The sequence below is a fragment of the Gallus gallus genome, chromosome 5 (assembly GCF_016699485.2).
Source record: "Gallus gallus isolate bGalGal1 chromosome 5, bGalGal1.mat.broiler.GRCg7b, whole genome shotgun sequence".
In the NCBI taxonomy this organism is placed as follows: domain Eukaryota; kingdom Metazoa; phylum Chordata; class Aves; order Galliformes; family Phasianidae; genus Gallus; species Gallus gallus.
This window is the reverse complement of record NC_052536.1, coordinates 18,785,551-18,800,643: the sequence shown is the minus strand read 5'-3', so window position 1 is coordinate 18,800,643 and position 15,093 is coordinate 18,785,551. Positions and strand designations below refer to the sequence as shown.

Sequence of the window (15,093 nt, the reverse complement as noted above, 5' to 3'; positions counted from 1 at the left end):
AAATACAGCCTTCCCTACTCTGACTTGTGCACGAGATGGAAGCTCCAGCTTAGGAATGCATTTAAGTATAAATTCCTAACCTGTACAATCAGTCAGGATTATAAAGCACAGGAAAAGAAGAATAAACTTGGGAAAATCCTATGGCAAGTAGAGTTGAAGACTCAAAAATGAGGAAAAAAGTTGTAAAAGTATTTTTTTCAAGAGTGAGAGGGATCCTGGCAATATTATCAGTCCATCATGATAAATCTCCTATCTTCATTTCACTTGAATGCAAGAAGGCGTTGTTTTTTTCTATTCTGTATGAAGGCTGAAGGATTTAATAAACTGATACCACTTCAGGTCTGTTAAAATCCTTTAAAGCACATGGCAGGAAGCGAGACAAGAACACAGACAAGCAGCTATTAACATCAGACTATTTTAAACCACTAGGTCAGGCCAGCTTCTGTCTGGCATGTTATCGTAGACCTTGCCATCTTGTCCCAGATAAAAGACCAAAGAGTTAAGGCAATGCTCAGGGTATGTCCTTCTGATCTGAAGCAGGAGCTAAAGTTTCTATGTCATCTGTACAGGAGGTACATGGCCTATGTGCAAAGACCTACCAAAGGTGCTTATGAGATTCCAAGAAATTCTTCTGAGAGAGGGACACCCTCAAAAGACTGTAACACTCCATTAACAAAATTCTTTCTTGCAGCATGTAGGAATGAAAGAAACTCTTCTATTATGACATTATTTTTTGCCCTTACCTCTCACCTCCTCCACCTCCCTTTTGGTAGCAATATCAGGGAATTCTTCAGAGCATCTGTGATTCATATTTAACAGTCTGTCTTCATGAGTGTCATTGCAGGGAGTCACCGAGGAATATCTCCACAGGAAACATCAGAGAAATGCAAAAGCAGGCACCTGGAAAAAGAAAAAAAAGACAGCTATTAAAAATGAAGAAGACACCTTTAAATTTAACGTGCATCCAGAGGAAAATAATGGATTCTTCAACCAGGAATGGGAAAACAATTTTGCACTGCAGGACTAGCCCAAAAACTCTTGGCCCTGGCAGTACTGCAGTGTTGGCATCCCTTTCCAGCACAAGTTATATTACTTAAGCAAAAGGATATCCTATTCCATTCGTTTTCATTCTCACGAGCCAAGAGCTAACCCGTGCACTTCCTTGTGATCGCTTTCCCTTTATTCTTTGTCAATTTGGATGCCAGCTCCTCAGTGTGTGAGTGCCGTGCTCAGCCCAAGGAAGGCCTCTCTCATGACTGAGACTTCTGCGTGATGCTGCTACAACAAATGTGTTTGGAGGAGGGCCGAAGAGCACCAGCTCTGAGAGGACGACTGGAGAGGAACTGGGGGCCAAAGCGGACCTTGAGTCCCGCCTGGTTCCACCCGGTCCGTCCCACGGCAGCAAGATCCCAACCAACATCACACTGACAGCTTGCAGGGGGAAAAGCCAGAGGACAGCTGTCACACCCTGCCTGCACTTCATTTTGCAAGGTTTAGTTATCATAAGCATTTATCTGAGGCACTCACTACCCAATGGCTATTAGAGAGCAGTTAAGGTCAGAAAAGTGATCCGTTCGCAACAGTTTTCTGACTTAGCTTAGGGGCTTTGTTCATCTTTATTCAAGACTATTTGCTTTGCCGGCAGTTGTGTAATTTTCTGCTAGGTAATCCTGAGCGAGAGTTTGGCCACGAAATCTTTTCTACAATGATTAGAAGCTGAAGGCTGAGTTATTGTCCTCTAAGAGAGCCTTTTCCTCAGCATGCTGCCTCTGAGCTCAGCATCTGTGCCATCTCTCGTGCTGTCCCACACGAGCACACATACACAGCTCTGTAGCTCCTGAAGCTCTACTGATTAACAAAACCAATTAGTAAAACTTATATTATACTGCTGATTTAAGACATTTCATTCTGTATGCATTCTGCTCTGATTCACAGATACTGTATTTATTTGACAGGCAGCACCCCTGAGCGGGAATTCTGGATTCTTTCATGTGGACTGAAATGAAGAAAGTGATACATGAGCAAACACAGCGATACAGATCTGTATTGCCTGCGTCCAGCCTTCTGCAAAGGCATCCGTCATTTTCAGTGTCAGGCTGAGAATTCTACATTTGTTTTGACTATGCTGGAAGAACAAAGTCTCCCTATCCCAGTGCTCTACTAGTAAAAATAAATGCCGATAGCAGGGAGGAAAAACACTGTCCTTGATTTCGTATCCCATCCAATGTAATTATTTTCTTTTCATCTTTAGGCTCGTTCTTTCTGCCTCCTTCCTCCTTTCCTATTAGCCTTTTCCAGTAAACAATGGGTTAGCACTTTTTAAAACTTTCCTGTATATTTTGGCCCAAATCACCCCTCTTCCCCCCACACACACCAAAATGAAATACGATTAGAATGCCAAATACACGTATAGAGTTGCATTTCTCACAGTCCTGCTTTCCTCTCCAGGGGTGAGTGTGCCCCCTTTTGTGTGCGGTGCACACCAAGACGAGCTGTGCTCCACAGACACACCTCCAAGCTGGGGTCCTGCTGAGACCTGCCAGGAACCATTCCAGAAGACTCACTGCGTCTCCACCAAGCTACGCGTGTTTGGAGAGGACAGTCGTCCCTCGTGCCAGAGGAAGGCAGTCATAGCAGCTAAATGATGGACTTCAAAGCTTCCCCCACATTGTAAATCCTCAGCACAGCAGCTGTGGGCATTGTACTGGTAAGCAAAACCGATCAGTCTCATTTAATCACATCACACCTCATTTGTGCCACAAGTGTCAGGGAGCTGGGCACAACAAGGTTAATGGGCTGCAGTGCATCACCGGTCAGTAATCAGATTAAGCGGGCGGTCGCCCAGCGAGTGGACCCGGTTACATCCACCCTGAGCACTGCTTTCACCACCTGTGCCAGGCTGGCAGGGAGGGAGGGCAGGCTGCGGCAGCCAGGGGAGTGGGGTATTGCCAGAGACCGGGCTCGGTAGGGTACAGAATAAAAACTGGCACGACAGACCTGGACCCATCTGTGTTTTCATACACTCTGTCTTTTTAGCACGGTGAGGGGTCATTAGTATGGGCACCATTATTTTAAAGCTCAGCCCAGCTGTTGGGATGCAATGGGAACTGCTGTAGTTCTCCCGGAGCAGGACGGGGTGCTGGCACACACCAGCTCCCAGGACCAGTACATCTTTACCGAGAGGCTCAGGCTCAGTGCAGCGGTCACTTCCATGCAGGGCTGGAGCAAAAGGAAGCACAGATGAATGAAGGACGTTCCCCGAATCTGGGAGCCAGGGAGGGTGGTACAGGCCTGCGGGGATTGTCCTGGGAGAAAGCCGATAATGGGAAAGCTTGCAAAATCCAAACTTAATCTCTTGCGCTGCAGAGAAACTAATCCTCACGCTTGACATTAATCTTTTCAATGGAGATAAAACACCCTTATCTGCCATGTTGCTCATTGAGCCAGAAGGCAGGGCCTGTGGTCTTCACGAGTGGGAGGCAGAGCTGCAGAAATTTTTGCACAGCCATTGTCTTTATGCTGGCTGACATCTCAGTATGGACCTGTCTTTCCTTTATGACAGCCCAACTTAGTGCTCCTTTTAAGGAACATACCTCTTCAGTTATTATTACTGCTGCTCCTTTAAAGAGATCGAATACAACACCCGGCACATGCCTTTGCACTCAGGTGATTCAGATGCTGGCCCAGTACCTCCATAAGCAGTAAGATAACACTTTGATATGAGTTTCTGTGGAATCAGGAAATGTCAGACTTCACTGTTTGAGATAAAACTCAGAGGATATAATCCTTTGCTCATTGGCAGCCATGCTGTGGCAAAGCAACCCAGCCTGGGCAGAGTCTAAAAGCAAGCCTCAAAACAAATCCGCATGTGCATGCCTTGATATGCAATAACTGCAAGTAGAATTAGACCTCAGAGTATCAAAACCATAAACACAGCACACAATTCTCAAGGTTTCCAGCTATCTCTAGGATTTGTGAACAGCAGAGAAACGGGAGGTAGCAAGGGAAGTAATCGAACCTCCTATATATCATATTGATTAAAACACAAGGAGTGTCCTTCAAGGAAGAACCTTGCATTCGGAGGGAGATATATTGGCTGGTCTGCCAAGCTGCATCCAGCTCCAACAGCAGTGATTCAGGACATCTGACTACATTGTCATAGATAAAAACAAATCTGTGTTTTCAGCCCCTCTGCAGTCAAGAAATAGCCCAGGAAGGATACATGTCTTAATTAACCCCTCGGGAACAGAAGACAAAGGCAAATAACAAGCAAAATACTGCACAGATGGAAAGCATTTTGACAATGAATCCTTTGAAGGCAGATGACTCTTTGTTTTCACAAAAGAGAAATGCACCTCTGTCTGGCAGCCTCATGAAAAAAGGTCACACAGCACTCGAGTCGCCCAAGAGTCTGATTTCAAAGATCCAAATGATGCGCTGTGTGGATTTCACCTACTGACTGCAGCTTTTTGTTGGCAGGAAGGAATTCCAGCTGTGCGTGGGCTGCTGCTCCACTACACAGGATGCAGGAGCAAAGCGTGACAAGTTGACACCACCATTTCCTCTGAGCAACAGATGCCCGCGTGTGACATTGCTTGGATCTCCCACTTGAACAGAGAGAGCAAATGGGCCTGTCTCAAGTTTTGTGCAAGCAGGTGCACACACAAAGTGCAAATTAAAGCAAGAAGGAAAACAAAATGCTTTTTCCTTCACAGTCTGAGCACAGGACACCTGTGCAGCAAAGAGCAAAGTGGGGGGAAGAGAGAACAATTTGAACCAGCCTGCACAGATGAGAGATGCTCTTCTCTTTCCTGCCAACAGAGGCCGGATCCTGGCAAAGCCCCGGCCCGGTGCAGCTGGTGGAGCTGGCGGTCACACAGCAGAGGAAATGTCCACAGCCACCTTGGGGAGAGGCGGGCATCGTCAGCACATCAACATGTTCTGAAACGCTCATGTCTTCAGGCAAGAAACATAAAGGCAATGGCCATACATGAGGAGAGAGAGATGCGGTGTGAGCCCTGATGATTGACCACGAAGAGCAGTGCTCTAAGGTTCCTTTCCCTTTGTTCCCTTCTCATCTGATCTGAGCTCTATCCGTCTGCTATGCTAATTACCCAAATTGCATTCAGGCACTTGGTCCCTGCGAGCAAAGCCTCTGTTTCAGGTGGGGAAGATGGCATTAACTCAGGCAGTTGGGCAGGGACGCAGCGGGTGGCCATAGCAAAGTGGCTGCCCTTTTCAGGGCAGCGTAGCTTTTAAAATCTCTGCTCCCGCTGTTTTCTGTCTCATATTTTGACCTGTCGCTGCGGAAGTCTGAAGGGGCATTTTTCAAACACTTTTGACCACCTCTGACCAACCCACTTTGGCCTAAGTGATATTTTCAGGAGATTTATCTAACAGCTTATCATCTTTCAAGTGCCGAGAGTGGCAAATGCATCCCTGGGGGATCTTTCTAGCACATCATCACCTCACCCTTCTTATTAACAGGACCATCCATCTCCAAAGGCTGTGAAGCTCTGGTTACACACTCTCTGCAAAAAAAGATGGGGAGAAATTTACGGTCTTACTGTCTGAAAGTAGCAAAGGTGCCAAAACAGAAGAAAAGCCTACGGCCTGGCTGTGATGCCAGTGAGAAGTGGAAGCACTGGGGGATACTGCAAGACAACGATCACCCACAGAGAGCTGCAGAAAAGGGCACCGAGAGCCTCCCCTGCCTGACCTCAGCACTGCCCCAGGGGTGGTGGTCAGCGAGGTGGGAGCGCTCCAACATCGCTGTCCTCCCCCAGTGCAAATGGTGGCAACGGGAACCCAAATGAAGGGAACCCGGGCTACAGCCAATTAATGCACTGCAGGAAGCTGTTTAGCAGGAACAATGACTTTGGATCGCTACTGGTTATCAGTTTGTCTTTGAGACAGGGACATAAGAAATGAAGTCTCCAGCAGATTTCTGAACTCCTTCGAAACAACAATTTCCTGAACATTTCTTGCTACGTTGCCTTCAGCGCACTATTGCCTTCATTCTGTTTATTTTATTTAGTTTCATTACCGTGTCTTTGAGCCCTGAGTTTGCTGCCCTGCAGTCAGCAGGGCCCTGGCTTTTTCATGTTTTCACAGCAGAGTCACTCCAGGATGACAAACGGTAGAAATAAACGATGGATCAACTCACTGAGCATCTGGCATGTTTTGGAGCCAGCCTTCAGTCTTCCATCTTTCTTGATACAAATTAAAATCCCACAGCTGAACAGAGGTTTGGGGAACTCTCAGCAGACAGTCAGGGACGTGGCTGCTCTGGACACCAACAGTCTCGCCACCAAAACACCCGACCAGCTCAAGTGCAGCTCGATCCCATGCCCAAATTTCCTGAAGTGCCAAACCAGGAGAGAGCTCTGGGCAGGGAACTCATTCGGATCATCATCAGTACCTGGGCTGAACAGCTTCCCATCACAGTCACCCACAAGCGGTCACCAGTGAGATCACGGGGCCCGTGGCCATCAGGAACCACCTATCAAGATGCCTTGATCTTTCCTTACACACAGCAACCTGAGAACAACGTCTGGAATCATCCCCATCGCTGGATGTGATCCTGAGATCCAGCCGATGTGAGGCAGCAGGACACGGCCTGGTGTGGAAGTGTCAGCAGGACATATCTCGACAAGCAGCTGTCACAGCCCACTGGGCCAGGAGTGCAGCTGTCACAGAAACACCTGGGAGCTCAGGATGGGAACACGCACACTGCATAATTCACTTGCCAGCCCGCTGGGCTGTTTTGTTTTCTCCACTGATGCTTTCATTCTGACAAAAGCAATATGGAGGGGAACAAGGTCAGCTCTCGCTTGCAAATATGAGCAATTTTGAGAAGCTGCTCCAGAACAGATCCAAACAGCCTGAATATTAAGGAGCCAAGACGCAACCCAGCCCTACAGGAAATAATGGCAGCCCCTTTTGGTAAAGCACATTTAGCCCAGCTCTCCAGCAAGCAATGCTGGCAGTGTGTTGTTAGCCAGCCTGCAAAATTGTACCTATCATCTCTCCCTTCCCCCAGAAAAACCCTAGGGGAACATCCTTTGCAGTCTGACTCTCCTCCATTATGTTTCCCCTCCTGCTCTGCACCACAGTCCATAAGGTAAGACCATGTAAGACTGAAACTAGTAATAAACATGTCACACTGAGCAAATAGGACACACAAACCGGAAGGAGTAAGGACACTCCGTAGTGTTAGGACTGCTGAGGGGCCTTTGCTAGGCTGTGTTTCACTGTGACAGCATGAGCCTTTAAACTACATCAGTAGTACAAAGGCAGATATATAGCATCTAAATGCTCTGTCTCTGAATTTCCCCAGGAATCTTAAATCCTTGAGATCACACACTCACATGTGGCACTTCTGTTCATCTGGATGAGAAAGGAAACATTATGCATAGACAGCTAACATAATTTTCAGCAAAAGAAGTAGATATTATGACAGCTAGCTGCTGTTTAGGCCAGTAAGAATTTGAGAGTGGCTAAGGATATACTACATAAATATTGTGCACACCCATCTCTTCTCTACCCCTAGACACAAATCTACTTTCCGTAGCTTAATCACTATGAGATGTCTCATTATACAGCCACAAACCAAACATCTCCAGCCAAGCTGCAGCATGCATGGCAATCAGGTTTCCAGGCCTTTGACCCCTCCTTTCCACACTTTTCATGTTTCAGCTTGACTTGTGCTGCTGCTCCTTCACCACCCAGCACAGCCCACGTAGCCCTGGCTGCATCAGAGCAGCTCACAGGCTGCAGTGACCCCAAGGCAGAAGTTGCAGCAGCCAGTGTGTGGTGCAGTGGATCAGGACCTTCTCAAAGCTCACTAGAAAATGAGACAGTTCCCCTGATTTCCCAGCCTACTTCTCCAAATAACTCTGACTCTCCATCTTATCTAATAAGCTATTACACTGCATATAACAAGAAGAATAAACTCCAACTGTCTCCTTTTGCAAGCCTCAGTATTTCCTTGGCTGGTTTTACACCATACTGATCCACGACCAAGAGGTGGTCTTTACCAGATCAGAACAAAGCTATTTTGCTTCTCCAGTTACTTTCTGGGAAAAAAAGGACAAAGATTTTAAGGACGAAGAAGCAGAAGTAAGCGTGGGCAAGTGTGAAGCGTAGCTGGGGTAAGGAAGAGCAGTGCTCATTGTTTCATAAAATTTGCCATATGCTGTCTGGCTTCATTACACAAATCTTGTATGTGCTTGTTTGATGATTTGATCAGCTGTTGACTTCATTTCATACTGCTGCCAATTCATGACTTGGCTGATTTGACTTGAGTTGCAACCCCAGCTCAAGGATTGCATTTTGCTCATTTTCAGTCATTTTAGTCACTAAGGAAAAAAAAAAAAAAAAAAAGGAAAGAAAGGAAGTAGCCTGCTTTAGGGGTATTTAGATGATTCCTGTGTCCCTACAGAGCTGCTCACTGGTACACCATGGGCAGCCATGCCGTCCTGCTCCTCTGTTGGGACGTTTCCTACTACAAGGAAAGTATTTTGAAGATTATGGGGAATATAGAGAAGGGACTTGGAGAGGGGGGGGACTGGCCATCGAGGCCAGTTTCCTGCAACTACAGATACGTGTGTTTTATTATCCTCCTTCATACACTTCCTACATAACTTTGCTAACGTAGAGCTTCCCAAAGTGACAGCATTGCCTCTAGAGGGTTATGCACTGCTACATACAAACCAATGGGTAAACAACAACTGCTTCTTATTTTCCTGTAAGCATTTTATAAAATTTACATGAACAGATGAAACCTGTTTGCTGTTGCTTAAATCTAGGTGTTTTCTTCAGCAGCCTCAATAACAGACAGAGATGGGCAGGGCTATGTGGCTTCAGCTCCACATAGTGAAGAACACAGGGTAAAGAACAAGGAGCATTTACTCCTGAGAATTTTTTTCTGGATTTTGGATGGAGGTGCTGAAAATGTATGTATTGATCACAACTGTCTTTCATTTAATGTGTCTGTGTACGTCCAGCACGCCTGTAAATACAGAGCACGCAAACAGAAATCTTCCTACAATGTACACAAATCAGGCAAGAAACTACAAACGCAGCCACAGTGGCCCAGGGTGTGCTGATGTGCTCTGCTCACCAGCTGCTTTTGAGCAGACACAGAGGATGCTGAAGGCTACGTACCAAACAGACCACACACGGCTGAGTGCTGGGCAGAGCAAGCCATGGCCATGGCTACCTTGCAGCTGGGAGAAATCAGGATGGTTCTATATGTAGGAGATATCGACAAGCAGAGAAAGATGGAGGAGCCAAGCAACGCTCCACATTTCTGATCACACCACACACCTGAAGGACAAAAGGATCTGAGCAACAGTGCCTCAAACCGTACTAATGACAATTAATTTCCAGATCCCAGCAGCAATAGATGGCAGAGTTTTAATTACAAAGTTTGGAAAAGATGCAGGTAAAGAGAGAGATTTATGACCTGATTTCTGATTTGCAGAGGAACTGAGCATCTGCAGCACCCATTAAAGCGGGAGGGATTTATGGGTGCTCAGCACCTGTGAGGGCAAGGACATATTTGTCTTGTCTGCTCTGCAGATGGGGAGGAAGCCACAGAAATAATACATTTCATTTGGAAATCTATTTCTTGTCTTTTAGCAGGAGCTCTCACTCCTTTCCTATCCCTTTGGTGTTGTTTGTCTCTCTGCTGATATTCCTACAAGATCAGATCAAGGAGGGATGGGAAAGGTTTATTCTGCATCCCTTAGCGTTGCCAGTGGCATCTTCTCCTGCCCCATATGCCAGTGACAAGCTGCATCCTTCTGCCCACAGGGGCAGCTTTGCTCATCAGGGCTTTCTTTGCACCCTGCCTCTCCCCACTAGCAGGGACACACTTTCACCATACCTCAATAGCAACTTGGTATCCACACAGCCCCCATCACTCACCCCGTGAGCCACACCACGGCCCATCCAACCCATCTCCTCCTTCAGTGGGAGAGAAAGAGGAGAGAAACCACAGGATGATGGGTGACCCTGATGCAGCCAATTATCTCCTCTGTGGCTGACCCCTTTGTGGGCCATGGCCCTCATTACATCTCAGAGCACTCAGAGATTTAACGAACACAGGCTGGTAGCTTGCTGGTCTTCAACTCCTCCCTCACGTTTGGATTCACACTTCATTAACAGAGAAATATTTCTCTGTGGGGAATCGAATTTCTTCCTCCTTTGACCCCAGCTTTCTACTCATTTCCAGTCTTATTCTTGCCTAGCCCCAGGAAAAGTGATTATGACCTGGATCAGCAGCCAGGAGAGGAATCCAGTGCCCTCAGGTCTGGTGACTAACCACAGCCACTGAGTGATGAGAGGATCCCCACAGCTTAGGGATGCTGACATCCATCCCAGCACACCCTCTGGCCTCTCCCCGGTCAGGAGCATGGAGGCGGCACTGGGCCTGGCCCACCGCAGGGCCACATCCAGGCTGAGGCATAAGGATCCAAACCCAGGCAATGCTGTTCACCCAAACCACCTACCTTTTCCAGCACTTGAAGAGAAAGTGGTTGCTTTTCATGCACCCCAACAGGGAGAAATTGGTCATCTTAAAATTGATTTGGACTTTTACAGCAGGGACCTTATTTCTCTTCCTCTTTCCCCCAGCACATTGTGGTCGCTTTTTCTGCACCACGCGTTGAGGAGAAGAGCAAGGGAAAAGAGAAGGGAAAAAAAAAAAGTAAGAAAGGCTCTTGTTTATTTACTTCCCAATGGAAAGATCTCAGCTGTTACTACTTAGCACTGCAATTCTGCATTATCTGGAGGGGATTGCCTGCTGGAGGTTGGTATGGGGACACCCTCCCTACATGGCCAGCAGTAAGGACTGCTGCTCCCTGCAGCCTCCTCATGTCCTGTGTAGAGGTACGTATTTTTCCTCTGGTTCTGACATTTGGTTGCACAGAAGAGACAAAGCCACCCGCCGTGAACAAGGCCTGCTCGTTACCACTGCTCTTTTAAAACTACTTTTTAGCTGCTGCTTTTTTGTTTTGTTTTTTAAGGCTCAAACATAGACTCCTATGGCACCTTCATGGGCCAGGAGAACAGTATGGGAATTTGGGCTTTCCCCAAGTCAAAGCAGCCAGCTGTCAGCAGCCCCTGCCTCTGAACGGAGGTGTGGCCAGGGCTGGCTCCTCACCTCTTAGCACCAGAGTAGCAGTGCAACAGCAGGGTGGGATACAGCCTGACAGGTCTCATCGCAGTCCGACCAGCCACATTCTTGTGTCCCTTTGAAACTGGGTTTTCCTCCCTCTTGATCCACCACAAGCGTTTCCCATACAGAGACCACACGTAACATTGTCAAGCCCAAGCCCACAGAGGATTGGATGCTCAGCAGCTCTGGACAGCAAGGCATGGTGTGACTCTGGGTCTGCTGAGAACACCAGGGCAAGCCAGAGCGGTCTCTGGAAACCACGGGTCTCGCTCCATGGGTTCATTTTTCTCTCAGGAGAGAGCTATTTGTGGGTGGACAGCTTTGTAGGAGGGAAAATAAACAAAACCAACCCCAAAACCACATTTTGGTCTGAAAAGGTAGCTCTGCCTCCAGAAAACACAACATCTTGCTGCCTCCAGAAACACACAGCCTGACCCAAACCGGTGAGTACAAAGCACAGGAATTTCAGCAGCTGCACTGACATTCCCCACAGCTTGCCACATTCCTCCCACAGGTGGGCAGTTTCCTTTTTATTGTGGGTTCAGACCTCATTTCAACTTTCCAGCAGCAGGACCTGCTACTTAACATCACATTCATCTGCCTCCTCTCTCAACCTTCCTTTTTTTTTTTTTTTTTTAAGCTTTGCAGAAGCAATTATTAGACATGCATTTAGTCGTGGGGAAAGCTGAACGGCAGCGAATCTATTCACCAAGGAGACACGCACGCTGTGCACTCTGGCCTTTGCTGAATTGCAGCTGTGCCTGCTTTTGGAGTGCTTCCAGAGGTACCCTGCAAAGCAAATACTGAGCAAAAGTAGAAGCCCAATCAGAGCCTTCCTTTTCTCCCAGCCACTGGTTACACCATCGCTAGACCATACTACAATTAAACCCCTCTAATGGCAGGTGAGATTACAGTTAATTAAGAATTTGAGAGCAGACCTCTTGTAGCCATGCAGAGAAACTGCCCATGTGATGACAGGAAACAAAGGACACGTGAAGAGGTGCATCTCCTCTTGGCTGCTGGTTCAGACAGATGAACGCAAGCCTGCAGGGCTAGTTCAGACATAGCTGTGGGCCAGAGACTGAAGACAGGTGTTTATGCTGATTTCCTTGCTGTTGGCTCATGCCAAGGCTGCTATGAGAAAAGCGGTCGGCTTCCCCTATTGCCTTCTACTTCTTTCCTCAGAGAGCAGTCACAGCTACAGGAGGCAAAAACTGCCTGCAAGAAGTTAAACGTGCTTATACCACTTCCATGTTTATCCTCTAGTGAAATGAATAATCCTCACATTTATCTTTGCCACTTCTGTAAGTTACAGAAATACACGATCTACCAGCTCTTGGAAAGTCTTGTCTAGAACATAGTTTATAGACCACTCCAAGAGAAACAACCTCATACCTGCAATGGGTATGGACTTACAAAGTGTGCTCTTTCTCCACCAGCAGCTAGGCTGGCCTATTTCTTGCTAGGACCAGGCTGAAGGCACATTTTAAACTGAGAAACCTCCGAAGAAAAATAAGAATTCAGGAATATATTTAGATATTCAAAATAAGACTCTAAATAGAAATAAAGGCCCTCAAAGTTCATAACCTAAGAAAATGTTTCCCAAGCTCTCTCTATTACAAAGCTTTGCTTGATGGGAATAGCTGCCTCAGCTGCATAAAGGTCACTTTCAGGCTCCCATGCCTCTCTGATGGAGGGAGAGCAGTATGAGGGGTGGGAGCAGCACGAGGAGAGGCATGTCTGTGTGATGCTCTGTGGGTTTTTTTGCCCTTTAAAATATTATTCTGTCAGCTCTGATCATGCATTGGCTTCCATCTAATTCCTCGCATGTGAAAGCAAACCACAGAACAACTGACACGAAGTTGCCACACAGCGTTATCTTCATCTGCTTGTGTCCTGACCTGCTAGAGGCGGCGTATAGCCTTGGCAGATGTTGCTCTGTGATGATTTTGTGGTCCTCTGTGGTTTCTTTTTGTTTCCAGCTGCCTGAAGGGAAGGAGCGTGTTTCTCTTCCTTCTTGGCCTGAGCATAAGGAGGCGAGCGTGACTCCTCAGCTTGGCATCGCTCTTCCCTGCAGCCTATGCAATCAGCTCTGCTTGCCTCGCTAGCAGCAGATGTGAGGACACTACTGCCAGGCTGTGTGAGACACACTGGAGGCATTAGAGGCACAGGCTGAGCATCACCGTAGCAGATGATTTCTGTGACCTATTGAGAGTCATCAGCTGCTAAGGAGGTAAGGCATGCAAACAAGTTTTAAACAAAGATCTGGAATTTGGATGTTTCAGAACAGTATCTGCAGCTCTTCTAGATAACATTTAATATTAAAAAAGAAATAAAAGGTTAATCAGCTCTCACCTTCCCTCACAAGCTCCTGAACACCAGGGTACAAACAGGGCTCAGCTGTGGTGCTCTCTGGGGTAATGAGTTATCACTTTGGACATCTTTTTGCAGTGCTCTGTTTCTTCTTCATCCCCCGTTCACCACTCTGCACAAAGTATTTTGGTGGAAAGCCACCACAAATCACACTCACCTAGAAGAAGGAAGCAATGGCAGCCTGCCGCTGAGCCACTTTCACTTCAGCTCACACTTTAGGAGGACCATCTTGTAGTGCTTTCCAGCTAGCAGAGGAAATGGGTTGCTGATGTGTGCTCATGCAAGCCAGTAATTTCCCTGCTCTGAGTCCCATTTTATGTATAAAGGCCAGAGAAGTGTCAAGTGACTAGTAGCATCTTAGATTTGTATAACTGAATCAACTCCCTCAAAAGACGTCTGACGCAATATCTGTAAGGAAATGGACATGACAAATTCTGAGCCTCTTCAAACCTCTTTGTTTTGCCTGGAGATTTCCTTACTGAAAGCTCTGTGAGGGAGCAGGGCAAATGCTGCCAGGCAGCGTTCAGCTTTCAGTGCCCTAAAGAGAAGTGATGTGGCCGTCGGGAGAGTGTCAGCCCCTACTGGAGTTATCTGTGGAGCTGGGAGAGGAGGGAGGGGGATGCCTGGCAGCACCAGTGCAGGCTGCAATGAGTCCTTGCAGGACTTCAAATTCTGGACCCAGAGCTTCTTGTAAGGGCACCAATGGGATTTTTTTTCTCATTCCCATACAGCAGATGATTAAGCAGTACCAGGCTGAGTCTGTTAGGCTGCCTGCAACGGGAAACAAACCTCTTGCAGAGGCTCACATCTACACAGCCCACAAGAGGGAAGCCAAGTGAGGACCAGGCATGACGGCAGCAGTATTGAAGCCATACTGAAGGCCTGCTCCTGGGTCTACCTCAAGCAGTGCTTCTTCCCATTCTTACCTCTGTCATTAAGACTGGTTGCTCACTTGCTTCACTCCTTAGCCTCCCTGCACCTTCGACTTTCTGCTAACTGGTGGGTATGTTCAGAGAGGAAGCTGAGGCCAGCAGCTGCAGGATGCTGGCTCCAAACAGGGGCCTAGAAGAAGCAAAAAGCATCAAACACACCTCAGAATTGGCATAATTTAAAAGTCATTTCTAAGACAAAGTTTACTTTACCCTCAAGAGTCTCCAAATCCACTAAAAATAATGCTGATGTTGATAACACTTCAATCTGATGGGCCCTTTGCCTACTTCTTGACAACGGCCTAACTAAAGTGACACGGTACAGTTGGTCATTTGGGACATGCAGCTTTTCCTGTTCTTTTTAAAATCTGTGTTCTGCTCAATGCAAAGAAAGCCAAAACAGTAGGTGGCAGGGCTTGGAGCGGTAGTGGTGGGATTGGGTTTGTTTTTATTAAGAAACAAATTTCTCTTCACTTTCCAAGCCAGAGGAATGGCAAGAGCTCTTCGTGCATTATTCTTGAAGACACCCAAAGGACCTATATGTTGTAAAGAACGTCACTGAGAACGTATCTGCATGGTCAGGCCAAATTATCTTACTAGATTTGA

General features: G+C 47.0%; 1 protein-coding gene across 2 annotated transcripts in view; it reads right to left on the bottom strand.

Annotated features, from left to right (window-relative positions):
• The window catches only part of LDLRAD3 (low density lipoprotein receptor class A domain containing 3), a 223,846-nt gene that overhangs the window by 142,065 nt on the left and 66,688 nt on the right, over positions 1-15,093 (bottom strand). The window contains exons 4-6 of one of the 2 annotated variants that reach the window (XM_046942063.1): positions 14,485-14,620; positions 13,716-13,966; positions 744-900 (exon numbers count right to left, since the gene is read on the bottom strand). The gene's annotated coding sequence lies outside the window, so the exon portion shown is untranslated. The remainder of the gene's footprint in view (positions 1-743; positions 901-13,715; positions 13,967-14,484; positions 14,621-15,093) is intronic. The other variant, XM_040701390.2, reaches the window with a different exon arrangement.